This window comes from Oncorhynchus keta, chromosome 5, assembly GCF_023373465.1.
Source record: "Oncorhynchus keta strain PuntledgeMale-10-30-2019 chromosome 5, Oket_V2, whole genome shotgun sequence".
Classification (NCBI taxonomy): Eukaryota; Metazoa; Chordata; class Actinopteri; order Salmoniformes; family Salmonidae; genus Oncorhynchus; species Oncorhynchus keta.
The window spans coordinates 21,322,693-21,336,684 of record NC_068425.1 but is presented as its reverse complement, the minus strand read 5'-3'; the positions used below and the strand labels follow the sequence as shown (position 1 = coordinate 21,336,684).

General features: G+C 43.3%; 1 long non-coding RNA gene across 1 annotated transcript; it reads left to right on the top strand.

The window, feature by feature from the left end:
* The first annotated feature begins 877 nt into the window (after window positions 1–877).
* LOC127930048 (uncharacterized) lies at window positions 878–1,625 on the top strand. Its single transcript, XR_008136615.1, has 3 exons — window positions 878–1,271; window positions 1,308–1,451; window positions 1,488–1,625. It is a non-coding gene; the product is annotated as an uncharacterized LOC127930048 (long non-coding RNA).
* Window positions 1,626–13,992: the final 12,367 nt, after the last annotated feature.

Genomic DNA, 13,992 nt, shown 5'->3' with positions numbered 1-13,992 from the left:
GCAGCTGTAGAACTTTTTGAGGATGCATACCTTCGCAGGTGTTCATTTTGTCGAGGTGGGAAAGGGCAACTAGAGTGTGTATCAACTAGAGTGTGTATCAACTAGTGTGTGTATCAACTAGAGTGTATCAGCGAGAGTGTGTTTCATCTAGAGTGCGTTTCAACTGGAGTGTAAAGGGCATCATCTATGGATCTGTTGGGGCGGTATGCAAATTGGAGTGGGTCTAGGGTTTCTGGGATAATGGTGTTGACATGAGCCATGACCAGCCTTTCAAAGCACTTCATGGCTACAGACCTGAGTGTTACAGGTTGGTAGTCATTTAGACAGGTTATCTTGGTGTTCTTGGACATAGGGACTATGGTGGTCTGCTTGAAACATGTTGGTATTACAGACTCGGTCAGGGACATGTTAAAAATGTCAGTGAAGACACTTGCCAGTTGGTCAGCGCATGCTCAGAACACACGTCCTAATAATCCGTCAGGCCCTGTGGCCTTGTGAATGTTGACCTGTTTAAAGGTCTTACATCGGCTATGGAGAGAGTGATCATACCGTCGTCTGGAACATCTGATGCTCTCACGTATGCTGCAGTGTTGCTTGCCTCGAAGTGAGCATAGAAGTCATTCAGCTCGTCTGGTAGGCTCGTGTCACTGGGCTGCCCGCAGCTTCCCTTTGTAGTCTGTAATAGTTTGCAAGCCCTGCCACATCTGACGAGCGTCAGAGCCGGTATAGTGCTGTTACGAATCCCTTTTGTCCCGACAGTCTAGGGGGGGTGGTAATGAGACCCGTAACATAACTCATGCAATTTATAATAGTGACAAAGTAAAAAAGTGTGAACGAAATAACCAGGACAACTGAAATCTACCGTCAAACTCAGGGTTTATTGTAAAACACACGGTAATGGGGGGGGAGCAGGAAAAGGGGCTGAGCTGGACCCAAGGAAAGAAACAATAAGTATTCAAAAACACCCCTAAGCTAAACTAGCCTACTTTAACAACAGCTAACTAACTAACCAAAAATACAGTGGGTGGTCCGCCCAGTTCAAACTAGTGTATTTAACAAAGTCTACCTACGGGTAGTGTATGCCCATGGGCGACTTGTCTTGGTTTCCCCTTTTTCCACCAGCAAACAAACAAACACCATAACTAAAACAATAATCACAGGTGATGAAAGTTCTATGGAGGTGCTCAAACAAAAGAGAGGTTAATACACAAAGAGAGGTTAATACACAAAGAGAGGTTAATACACAAAGAGAGGTTAATGCACAAAGAGAGGTTAATACACAAAGAGAGGTTAATACACAAAGAGAGGTTAATGCACAAAGAGAGGTTAATGCACAAAGAGAGGTTAATGCACAAAGAGAGGTTAATGCACAAAGAGAGGTTAATGCACAAAGAGAGGTTAATACACAAAGAGAGGTTAATACACAAAGAGAGGTTAATACACAAAGAGAGGTTAATACACAAAGAGAGGTTAATACACAAAGAGAGGTTAATACACAGAGAGCTACAGACATGGCATTTACAGAGAGATTGAGCTCTAGAGCAAACAACTGATGGGGTTTTTAAACCAAGGGAAAGGAACTGTGATTGGGTAGGAAACAGGAGGAGGTGTGTCTTCTGATTGATGATTGGATTGGTGACTGATTGGAGAGAGATGATTTTCACCTGTGAGGGGAGAAGGAGAGAAAAGAACACAGGATACATACACACACACAGGATACTGGTATCGGTAACAGTACGATTCAATCTTAGTCCTGTATTGACGCTTTGCTTGTTTGATGGTTCATCGGAGGGCATTGGGGGATTTCTTATATTAGCCCAACGCTCTTATCCGCATGCCGCAGATATGCCAATATGCCGCATGCCGCAGATAGAGACAGTTTGTGAGGTTGCTCTACTTGATTGACAGTTGGGGTTAGTTGGTAATAAGCAGTCTTGAAAGTATGAACTAGTGAAATTATTTTGTAAGCCAACTAGGTACTAGTTTAGCTAAATAGGATGACTCCTTCAATGGGGAGCACAATGGCTGGCTGGCTGATACTACCTGAGCAGAGATTTGATGATGACTTCAAGGATAAAGAATCATAAAATAAGTAATGTGAATACATTATGGTTAATAAGTGATAAGCAGTAATGGATATTTACTAGCATCATGGGGCTCTTATTAATTGTTTTATTTGGTTTTGTTACAGAATTCAATCCACTGTCAGGGTCATGGAAAAGGCAGGTGATCATTTCATAATGCATTTAACATTTTCAAAAATGATAAGAACCGTGATTTTTATTTTATAATCAAATCAAAACTGAACTAAACTCAGAAAGCACTAATCGCTCAGCACTACTATATTGTAGATTAAAGACACTTTCAACAAAAATCAACGTAATTAACAACTGTGTAAAATAAAGGTTGTCTAAATGCAGGTGTCCTTGTCAGGAATGTGATAGAAATCTTGTGAATCAATACTAGCCCATTCAGCACATGCAGGCAGGGCCCGGGTCCCAGGGACAGAGGACTATTCACAAGATGGATGCATAGAGGACTGTAGGAAAGTCAAACTGCGCTGCGAGACAGATGAGCTAAATGACCTACCTCCCTGTTCTTTATCACACCCTTAAAGTAAACATGAAGACACACACGATCAATGCCACACTTTGAAACACATGTAGTTCACAACACATCTCACATTCATACAACATGAACATGCTCACAAATGCTGAAACAAAGTGTTTTATCTCTGTCCCTAAACATAAATACAGTTGATATACATACACTCTAGTTGACACAGTCTAGTATACACACACTCTAGTTGACACACACTCTACTCGATACACATTATAGTAGACACAATCTAGTAGACACACTCTAGTTGACACACACTCTACTTGATACACATTATAGTAGACACAATCTAGTAGACACACACTCTAGTTGATACACATTCTCATAGACACAATCTAGTAGACACACATACAAACACATTCTAGTTGAAATACACTCCAGTTGATACACACTAGTTGAAACACTCTAGTTGAAACACATTCTAGTTGATACACACTCTAGTTGATACACACTAATTGATACACTCTAGTTGACACACACTCTAGGAGACACACACTCTAGTTGATATACACTCTAGTAGACACACACTAGTTGATATACACTCTAGTTGATACACATTCTAGTAGACACACATACAAACACATTCTAGTTGATACACACTAGTTGATACACACTAGTTGATACACTGTAGTTGACACACACTCTAGTTGATATACACTCTAGTAGACACACACTAGTTGATACACACTCGAGTTGATACACATTCTAGTTGACACATTCTAGTTGATACACACTAGATGAAACACATTCTAGTTGATACACACTCTAGTTGATACACACTCTAGTTGATACACTCTAGATGAAACACACTCTAGTTGATATACACTCTAGTAAACACACACTCTAGTTGATACACACTAGTTGTCACACTCTAGATGAAACACACTCTCGTTAAAACACACTCTTGTTGAAACACACTCTACTTGATACACACTCTAGTTGATACACACTCTAGTTGATACACTCTATAGTTCAATGTTTCTCTAGATGAAACACACTCTATTTGATACACATTCTCGTTGATACACACTCCAGTTGATACACTCTAGTTCACATATGTCAGAGTCAAGGCCCGCGGGCCACATCCGGCCCGCGAGAAGGTTTTTTACGGCCCCTGGGATGATCTTGATTTATTATTAGAACCGGCCCGCAGACCGCAGCAAGCCGGCAGCCCGCAGATCTTTTACACGCACCAATACTACATTTCCCACAATGCAACGGTGACGCACCGAGCAGTAGGCTGCTTCATTTCAATATTTATTGGCACAGCAGTTGTCAGCATCACAGTAAAATTAACTTTCAGATACCCATCAAAAATGGCAAAACGGAAGGTGGACACTGAGAACCGGGGTTTCAAACAAGGTGGGAGTCGGAGTATTTGTTCACGGAGGTAGCTGGAAAACCTGTGTGTCTTCTGTGTGGAGAAAGTGTGGCGGTACTGAAAGAGTATAATCTGAGACGACATTATGAAACGAAACACGCGGACAAAAACAAGAATATGGACATGGAACAAAGGCTACAAAAGGCAGAGGAATTAAAAGAGGCCTCAAATCTCGACAGGCTCTGTTCAAAAAAGCCAAATCACAAGGCCAGGCTGCTGTCAAGGCCAGTTTTATTTTGGCAGAAGAGATCGCTAAATCAGCCCGGCCATTTACGGAGGGGGATTTCATCAAAAACTGCATGATTAAAGTTTGTGACGAAGTTTGCCCAGAAAAAAAGGCAACTCTTTTTAAATGTGAGTCTGAGCAGAAACACCATTGCCGAGAGAGTAGACCAGTTGTCCATCAATCTAAAAGAGCAGCTTGTGAAAAAGGGAAAAGATTTCATTGCATATTCCTTGGCTGTGGATGAGAGCACCGACATTTCTGACATTGCCCAGTTGTCAATTTTCATCCGCGGAGTGGACTCCAGCCTAAGCGTGACAGAGGAGTTTTTGGCTTTACGTCCTATGCATGGCACAACTACGGGGCATGATTTGTATGAAGAGGTGTCAAGATGTGTAAATGAGATGGAGCTGCCTTGGGAAAAACTCGTGGGTTTGACAACCGACGGAGCACCTGCGATGTGTGGACACAGGAGCGGACTGGTGGCGAAGATACGGGAAAAGATGCAAGAGGAAAACGCGACAGGTGAGCTGACAGCTTATCATTGTATCATACACCAGGAAGCGTTGTGCGGTAAAGCCTTGAAAATGGAGCATGTAATGAGCATCATCACGCGCACAGTTAACTTTATCAGAGCCAAAGGTTTGAATCACCGCCAGTTCAAGGCATTTCTGACGGAGTTAGAAACGGAGCATGGTGATTTGCCTTATCACACAGAGGTGCGATGGCTAAGCCAGGGAAAGGTGCTTCAAAGATGTTTCGAGCTTCGTGAGGAGATTTGTCTGTTCTTGGACAGCAAAGGGAAAGACACAACACAACTCCGAGACGAAATGTTTCTGTGTGAAATGGCTTTTCTGTGTGACATTACGAGTCATCTGAATGCAATGAACTTGCAGCTGCAGGGTCGGGATCGTGTCATCTCTGATATGTACAGTACAGTGAAGGCATTTAAAACCAAACTGACTCTGTGGGAGACGAGATGCGGAAAGAAAATTTGAGCCACTTTCCCAGCTGCCAGACCATGAAAGAGAAGCTCTCTACCAGTGCGTTCCCGAGAGCACAGTTGGCTGATAAAATAGGTATGCTTGCCGCTGACTTTCGACGCCGATTTGCTGACTTTGAAGCACAAAAAGCAGGTTGGAACTGCTCGGTAACCCATTTGCTGTTGACGTGGAAAGCTCACCACCAAACCTCCAAATGGAGTTGATTGACCTCCAATGCAATGATGCACTGAGGGCAAAATATGCGGCAGTGGGTGCTGCGGAGTTCGCCCGTTTCCTCCCCGACACAATGCCCCAGCTGCGCATCCAGGCTGCTCAAACGTTGTCTATGTTTGGCAGCACATACCTGTGTGAACAACTGTTTTCTTTGATGAACTTGAACAAAACATCACACAGAAGTCGACTTACTGCTGAACACCTCCACTCAATTCTGAGGATTTCCTCAGCTCAGAGCCTTACCCCGAACATTGATGAACTTGTGGAAAAGATGGGACACCACCAAGTATCACCCTCAACCTCAAACAAGTGAACATTACTGTGCAATCACATATTTAGAGTTTTTACTCAGTTCAAGTTTAAAAGTTAAAGTTTAATATTTGTTTTCACTGCATGTTACTTCTCCTTAAACAAAGTGTTGTTTTTGATTAATAGATTTTTGCACTTTATTTTATTGTATTTCAATCCAATTATATTTTAAAAATATTTCAGTTGAGTGGATGATAGAAAATTGCTATTATTGTTTTTTTCTTTGAAGTAAATTTAGCCCACTTTTGCTAAAATAGAAAATATAGGCTACTGATGGTGCCTTGAATACCGGTTTCTTTCATTTAATGTTCATGTTATGGGGATTTTTATATAAAGGAAATTTGTCTTTTGTGTCTGTTGAAAATTAAAGATTACTGACAGAGCCATAAGAAAATATTGCTTTATTTATCTGATCATATTGGAATATATTTGTTAGGTTTTCAGTAGGTTCAATTAGGTTCACTAGACTATATGCGTCATTTAAAAATTTTTCAATGAACATTCGAACAGTCCGGCCCTCGGCTTGTAGCTAAATTTTTTATTTGGCCCTCCGTCCATTTGACTTTGACACCCCTGCTCTAGATGATATACACTCTAGTTGACACACTCTTGTTGATACACTCTACTTGAAACACATACACACTGTAGTAGACACACACTCTAGTTGATATACACTCTCGTAGACACACATTCTAGTTGATACTCTCTAGTTGATACACACTCTAGTTGATACACACTAGTTGTCACACTCTAGATGAAACACACTCTCATTAAAACACACTCTTGTTGAAACACACTCTACTTGATACACACTCTAGTTGATACACTCTCTAGTTCAATGTTTCTCTAGATGAAACACACTCTATTTGATACACATTTTAGTTGATACACACTAGTTGATACACACTCTAGTTGATACACATTCTAGTTGATACACACTCTAGTTGATACACACTAGTTGATACACACTCTAGTTGATACACACTAGTTGATACACATTCTAGTTGATACACACTCTAGTTGATACACTCTAGTTGATACATACTGGTTGATACACTCTAGTTGATACATTCTAGTTGATACACACTCTAGTTGATACACACTCTAGTTGATACACACTAGTTGATACACACTAGTTGATACACATTCTAGTTGATACACACTCCAGTTGAACCACATTCTTGTTGCTACATACACTAGTTGAAACACACTCTAGTTGAAACACATTCTCGTTGATACACACACTAGTTGAAACACACTCTAGATGAAACACACTCCAGTTGATACACATTCTAGTTGATACACACTCCAGTTGAAACACATTCTAGTTGATACACACTCTAGTTGAAACACATTCTAGTTGATACAAACTCTAGTTGACAAAGCGATAAATTGTCCGTCTCAAAGTGACAGGGACAGAGACAGGGACAGAGATGGATGGGGACAGGGAGGGGGACAGAGACAGAAACAGGGACAGAGACAGTATGAGGACATTGACACTGACAGGGACAGGAGAGGTGACAGTGACAGAAACAGGGACAGAGACAGTACGAGGACATTGACACTGACAGGGACAGGAGAGGTGATAGTGACCAAAGCTGCTGCCTGGCTGCCGCGTGTCTCTCTCAAGTCCCTCTGCGGCTGTTTCGGCATCATCACTCTCCGGGGCTTAAGCTGCCATCAGCGGCAGACATTTTACATTCCGCCGGCGTATCCTAATGAGAGGCGTGGAGCTGACTGGCTGACACTGTTGGACCGCATCAATCCAAACTTTGTCTCTTAATCCTCTCCTGCCAGGCGCACGCTGGCCTGCCTCCTTCCTCCTGCCGGCGGTCAGAGCCCTTGGGGAAGGGGGCGGGATGGTCAACGGGTGGGTACACACACTTACTCAATCACATCCACACACTCACATACTTACACAATCACACAAACACACAGAGTTTAAATTCTCACTGTTTTTGTCAGACGAGCTAGCTCGCCCAGGGGAAGTCCATGGACTGCATCCTGTCTGAGAAGTTTTGGACTGCTAGTCTCAGATCACTCATTCATGCCAATTACCCACCCAGCACACACACAGATGTAGCATGCCTGTCATATTACCACCCATGACCTTCTCCATATCTGGGGAATGTGATCACATAGACTCAGTGCTGTCCAGAAGTTGAGTGATGGCCCATTTAAATGTTCAGGCCCAGTGTGAAATATCCCTATACCTTCCCCCATACTGATTACCTACATGGGAAAGGTAGCTTATAAATAATGAGAGAGCAAGGTATTGAGAGAATGCATGATTAGCAACTGCCACAGTCATCCTCAAAGAGACTGTGTAGAACTGTCGTAATCAACACTATTAACCTTGCCAAGGATTTGCCTACAGGTGTGTCAGAGGCAGTGAATGTTCCAGTCCCTGTGCTGCGCTGATGTTGAGCCAAAACGTGTATAGGGACTGTAACTAACATGGCATTTGAGAAACATAAGAAACCAGGCTCGGGGGGGGGTGGACTGCTGCACTCTGCCCCATCTGCTATGCAGCACACATTGCGGCGGTGCGATTGTGGCGGTGGCGGCTCCCCAGGCCAGTGATGGATGGCGAGGCAGGGCTCAAACAGCTCTGGGCACTGATAGAGAGAGAGAGCCTTATCGCCCAGATCAAATCCACACACCTCCACCCCCTCTTACCAGCACTCCCTCCTCCTCCTCCTCCCCTCCTATCATCTACAATCTATTATCAGTTTTTTGGAGAGGGAGAGGACCGCACTCCAAAGGAGCCAGTGGAATGGTAAAATGTCTAAACCAAAACCACAGCAGTTTGTGGTCAGCAATGGCTTAAGAGTGAGGGAATAGGGGTTTAAGATAAACCTTTATTCTAAAGAAAATATTGATGCAATCAGACAGTAACTAAGACTCCCATATAAATCATCTTGACTAAGCATTACGTTGTCACATGGGCTCGCCAAGATAAACCGATTTAAAAACATTTTAAAAACATCAAAAACACACATTAGGGTAAATCCGGGACATGAGAGAATTATGTTGAAATAATATGGGTTTGCCAGCGTCTGCGGATTGGTAACTGACTGTTTGCACACTGTCCCAAGGACACTCCTGACACTGTAGCGAGAGTAAACAGCAGCCAGCCAGCGAGACAACCCCGCCCATGGTGTTTGCTCACTCACTGTGACCCTCAGCGAGAAACCCTTGTGAATCCTGGGTAAATATGGCCCGGTCCGGTCTGAGGCTGGGCCACCATACTGTCATGGAGCTATGCAAACACGCAACAAGACAGAGAGTAAGGCTCCGTGTAGCAGGCCTACAGTATGAGTGCATGTCTGCATCCTGACTGGGACCTTTCCTAGTGCTACCCCCCTAAACACTGACCTCCAGGTGACTGATAGCTAACCAGACAGATCATCTTCTACTAGGACACCCCTGAGTGGACACTGTCAGTGTTGTATTGTAGGGGCAGAGAAAGGGTAAGAGGTGTGTATGGACTGGAGAAACCCATGCCATGTCACAGGCAATTTCATGCCATTGAGAGTGTGTTAACCAGACAGGTGTCAAGTCCTCCCCCGTAGACAGCAGTGAGATAGGAGACAGCAGATAGGATTAACCTGTTCTAGCCACTTGTGTCCTGAATCCTGAACAGCTGTAATGGTACATAAATATACCATCATGCGGTCTGTCTGTCACTTATACAGAACACGCTTTCTACTATCACCTTTTCCAAACATCAGATATTCCTCTACATGTATATGCAGTATTCCAGGCATGGATTAAACATCCATTTGAAACTCTCTACAGCCCAGCATGAGATAAGCTATTCACACATTTTGGTATTCCATCTATAGTCTGTTACGATGCTGCTTTTGAGGAACCAGTGCAGACCGAATGAATATTGAGTATTGTGACAGTAGGCTGATAAAGTTGATTGATGATGAACAGCTGAAGGGTAAGGCAGATCACACAGACTCCTTAACATCCCTAAAACGTAAACAATATAAACTTAAGTCAATTGTATTTGTGTTCCACTGTGAGTCCTGTAATGGTCATAAATCAACCACTGAAATGTTTTCCAGACAGTGGTTCCTAGAATATTCAACCAGTGCTGGCTTCCTACCTATCGATGGAGAGAGAAAAAGGGAGAGCAATTTAAAAACAATTTAAGACAGGTAACTGGAGAGGAGGGGTAAATTTAGTTGGAACCTATTATCCCTACTATCGATGCCTGTCTATTCCCTTCCTGATGCTAGCCAATAAGACGCTAAGAGCTTTTTCAACACGCAGGGCTTGGCCATCGTCCCTAAAACACTTCTTCCAATGTGACCTGAATCTCTCCCATTAAACTTCCATTAAACCCACCGACTGCTAAGGAGGCTCAAATACATGATACATACTGCATGCCGTGAAAAATATATTACTCTACTAATAAATATCCACTTTAGCAATTAAACTGTCTGTATTCAAAACTGGACTATCATATAGTATATATATATTTTTAAATTCCTTCCTCACTATCTTAAATAAGCATGCCCCATTCAAGAAATTTAGAACCAGGAACAGATATAGCCCTTGGTTCTCTCCAGACTTGACTGCCCTTAACCAACACAAAAACATCCTGTGGCATTCTGCATTAGCATCGAACAGCCCCTGTGATATGCAACTCTTCAGGGAAGTTAGAAACCAATATACACAGGCAGTTAAAAAAGCCAAGGCTAGCTTTTTCAAGCAGAAATGTGCTTCCTGCAACACAAACTCAAAAAAGTTCTGGGACACTGTAAAGCCCATGGAGAATAAGAGCACCTCCTCCCAACTGCCCACTGCACTGAGGATAGGAAACTCACCACCGATAAATCCACTATAATTGATAATTTCAATAAGCATTTTTCTACGGCTGGCCATGCTTTCCACCTGGCTTCCCCTACCTCGGTCAACAGCACTGCACCCCCCACAGCAACTCGCCCAAGCCTTCCCCATTTCTCCTTCTCCCAAATCCAGTCAGCTGATGTTCTGAAAGAGCTGCAAAATCTGGACCCCTACAAATCAGCCGGGCTAGACAATCTGGACTAGAAGTCGACCGATTATGATTTTTTTCAACGCCGATACCGATACCGATTATTGGACGCCCAAAAAAGCCAAAACCGATTAATCGGCCACTTCTTTATTTATTTATTTGTAATAATGACAATTACAACAATACTGAATGAACACTTATTTTAACTTAATATAATACATCAATAAAATCAATTTAGCCTCAAATAAACAATTAAACATGTTCAATTTGGTTTAAATAATGCAAAAACAAAGTGTTGGAGAAGAAAGTAAAAGTGCAATATGTGCCATGTAAGAAAGCTAAAGTTTAAGTTCCTTGCTCAGAACATGAGAACATATGAAAGCTGGTGGTTCCTTTTAACATGAGTCTTCAATATTCCCAGGTAAGAAGTTTTAGCAGGCAGTTAACCCACTGTTCCTAGGCCGTCATTGAAAATAAGAATTTGTTCTTAACTGACTTGCCTAGTTAAATAAAGGTGAAATAAAAATGTACAAATAAAAATAGGCTGGGTCGACACTGGAACAGGTTCTCATACCTGAGTGTAGCATTTCGAGAATAAGGGAACCTTCCGGCCTCCAGCACCCTCTTGTTTGAATAAGGGGATCTTCTAGCCTCCAGCACCCTCTTGTTTGAATAAGGGGATCTTCTAGCCTTCAAATCAAATTGATTTATAAGCACTTTTTACATCAGCTGATGTCACAAAGTGCTATACAGAAGCCCAGCCTAAAACTCCAAACAGCAAGCAATGCTGATGTATAAACATCTGCAGCAGGTCAGCACCTCAGTAGTAAATGTCAGTTGGCTTTCATAGCATTCAGAGTTAGAGACAGCAGGTGCGGTAGAGAGAGAGAGTCGAAAACAGCAGGTCCGGGACAAGGTAGCACGTCCAGTGAACAGGTCAGGGTTCCATAGCCCCAGGCAGAACAGTTGAAACTGGAGCAGCAGCATGGCCAGGTGGACTGGGGACAGCAAGAAGTCATCCGGCCAGGTAATCCTGAGGCATGGTCCTAGTGCTCAGAATCAGAGAGAGCATACTTAAATTCACACAGGACACCGAATAAGACAGGAGAAATACTCCAGACTTAACAGACTGACCCTAGCCCCCTGACACATAAACTACTGCGGCATAAATACTGGAGACTGAGACAGGAGGGGTCGGGAGACACGAAGGAACCCGTCCGTCGATACCCCCGGACAGAGCCAACCAGGCAGGATATAACCCCACCCACTTTTCCAAAGCACAGCCCCCACACGACTAGAGGGAAATCTTCAAATCACCAACTTACTACCCTGAGAAAAGGCTGAGTATAGCCCACGAAGATCTCCCCCACGGCACAAACCCGAGGGGACCCCCAAACCAGGAAGATCACGTCAGTGACTCAACTCACTCAAGTGACGAACCCCTCCTAGGGATGGGATGGAAGAGCAGCAGTAAGCCAGTGACTCAGCCCCCGTAATAGGGTTGGAGGCAGAGAATCCCGGTGGAGAGAGGGGAACCGGCCAGGCAGAGACAGCAAGGGCGGTTCGTTGCGCCAGTGCCTTTACGTTCACCATCAATACCTTCAGCACCCTCTTGTTAGAATAAGCGGATATTCTAGCCTCCAGCACCCTCTTGTTAGAATAAGCGGATATTCTAGCCTCCAGCACCCTCTTGTTAGAATAAGAGGATCTTCTAGCCTCCAGCACCCTCTTGTTAGAATAAGGGGATCTTCTAGCCTCGAGCGCCCTCTTGTTAGAATAAGCGGATATTCTAGCCTCCAGCACCCTCTTGTTAGAATAAGAGGATCTTCTAGCCTCCAGCACCCTCTTGTTAGAATAAGGGGATCTTCTAGCTTCCAGCGCCCTCTTGTTAGAATAAGCGGATATTCTAGCCTCCAGCACCCTCTTGTTAGAATAAGGGGATCTTCTAGCCTCCAGCACTCTCTTGTTAGAATAAGCGGATATTCTAGTCTCCAGCACCCTCTTGTTAGAATAAGAGGATCTTCTAGCCTCCAGCACCCTCTTGTTAGAATAAGGGGATCTTCTATCCAACTGCTACTACTGCTTTCTCTTTAATGACTTCCTCTGCTATGTCGGTTTGGGCATCTCTCCTAATACAACACCTAGAATAAGCCTCTCTAGCCTGGCATTGCCAGGTTGATCACATCCTCTCTTCCCCCAGGGTGTGGAGGAGAGAGAACGAAGGAGAGTTTAGGGAGGACAGAAGGTGTCCACTGATAAGGAGCAGGTGGTACCCTCCTCTGTGTCTCAAGGCTGCAGCAGTTTCAGTAGCAGAGAGCCCTGCCTCATGCTTCCCTGTGCTACCTACCTGGCACCCAGAATCATGCACCTGCCTGCTGCTCTCTATCAATGCTGGTTAAGACAGCAGATACATGATCAATAGGCTCCTCTCCCACATCAATAACATCATGATCAAAGACTACATCACAAAATGAAGTTCAGTGATGAAGATTGTGTTGTGGGTGAAAACACGGTGGAATCAGTGCACAGCAAAGGCTGGTATGGTCAGCACAGCGGAATAGACATGGTCGATCAGCATGGATCAGGGGATCAGTTTGAGCCAGCTAGTTGAACAATCCCTAATGCAGATCACATAATGAGTAGTAGCAAATACAGACAACTCTTCTGCAGGCCTATTGCATGTGTCTGAGGATGAGTCATTATATTGTTAACTGAGCCAGCATTGGGAATGGTCTCGTTTCTAACTAACCACGTGTCACTGGCCCTGTGCTGGGGGAGTACTGATGAGGCCAACCAGGTCAGAGAAAAATCCTAATTTTATCCAATTAAAGCAGTGCAGTCAATTTCAGTAACACCCCATACCCTCTTCCTCCCCCTCTTCATCCAAACATGGTATAAATCATAAAGACATTAAATAAGCTGTGAATAAATTAAGCCAAGCAAAGTTTTAATTTCCAATTACAGCTCTACCCTCAAACACACACACCCACATATAGTGCCTTCAGAAAGTATTCACACCCCTTGACTTTTTCTACATTTTGTTGTGTTACAAAGTGGGATTAAAATGGATATAATTGTATTTTTTCCCAAAGATCTACACAAAATACTCTGTAATGTCAAAGTGGAAGAGTCTTACATTTGTAAAAAAATAAATATATGAAAAATAAAAGACAAATATATCTTCATTAGATAAGAATTTGACCCCCTGAGTCAATACATGCTACAATCACCT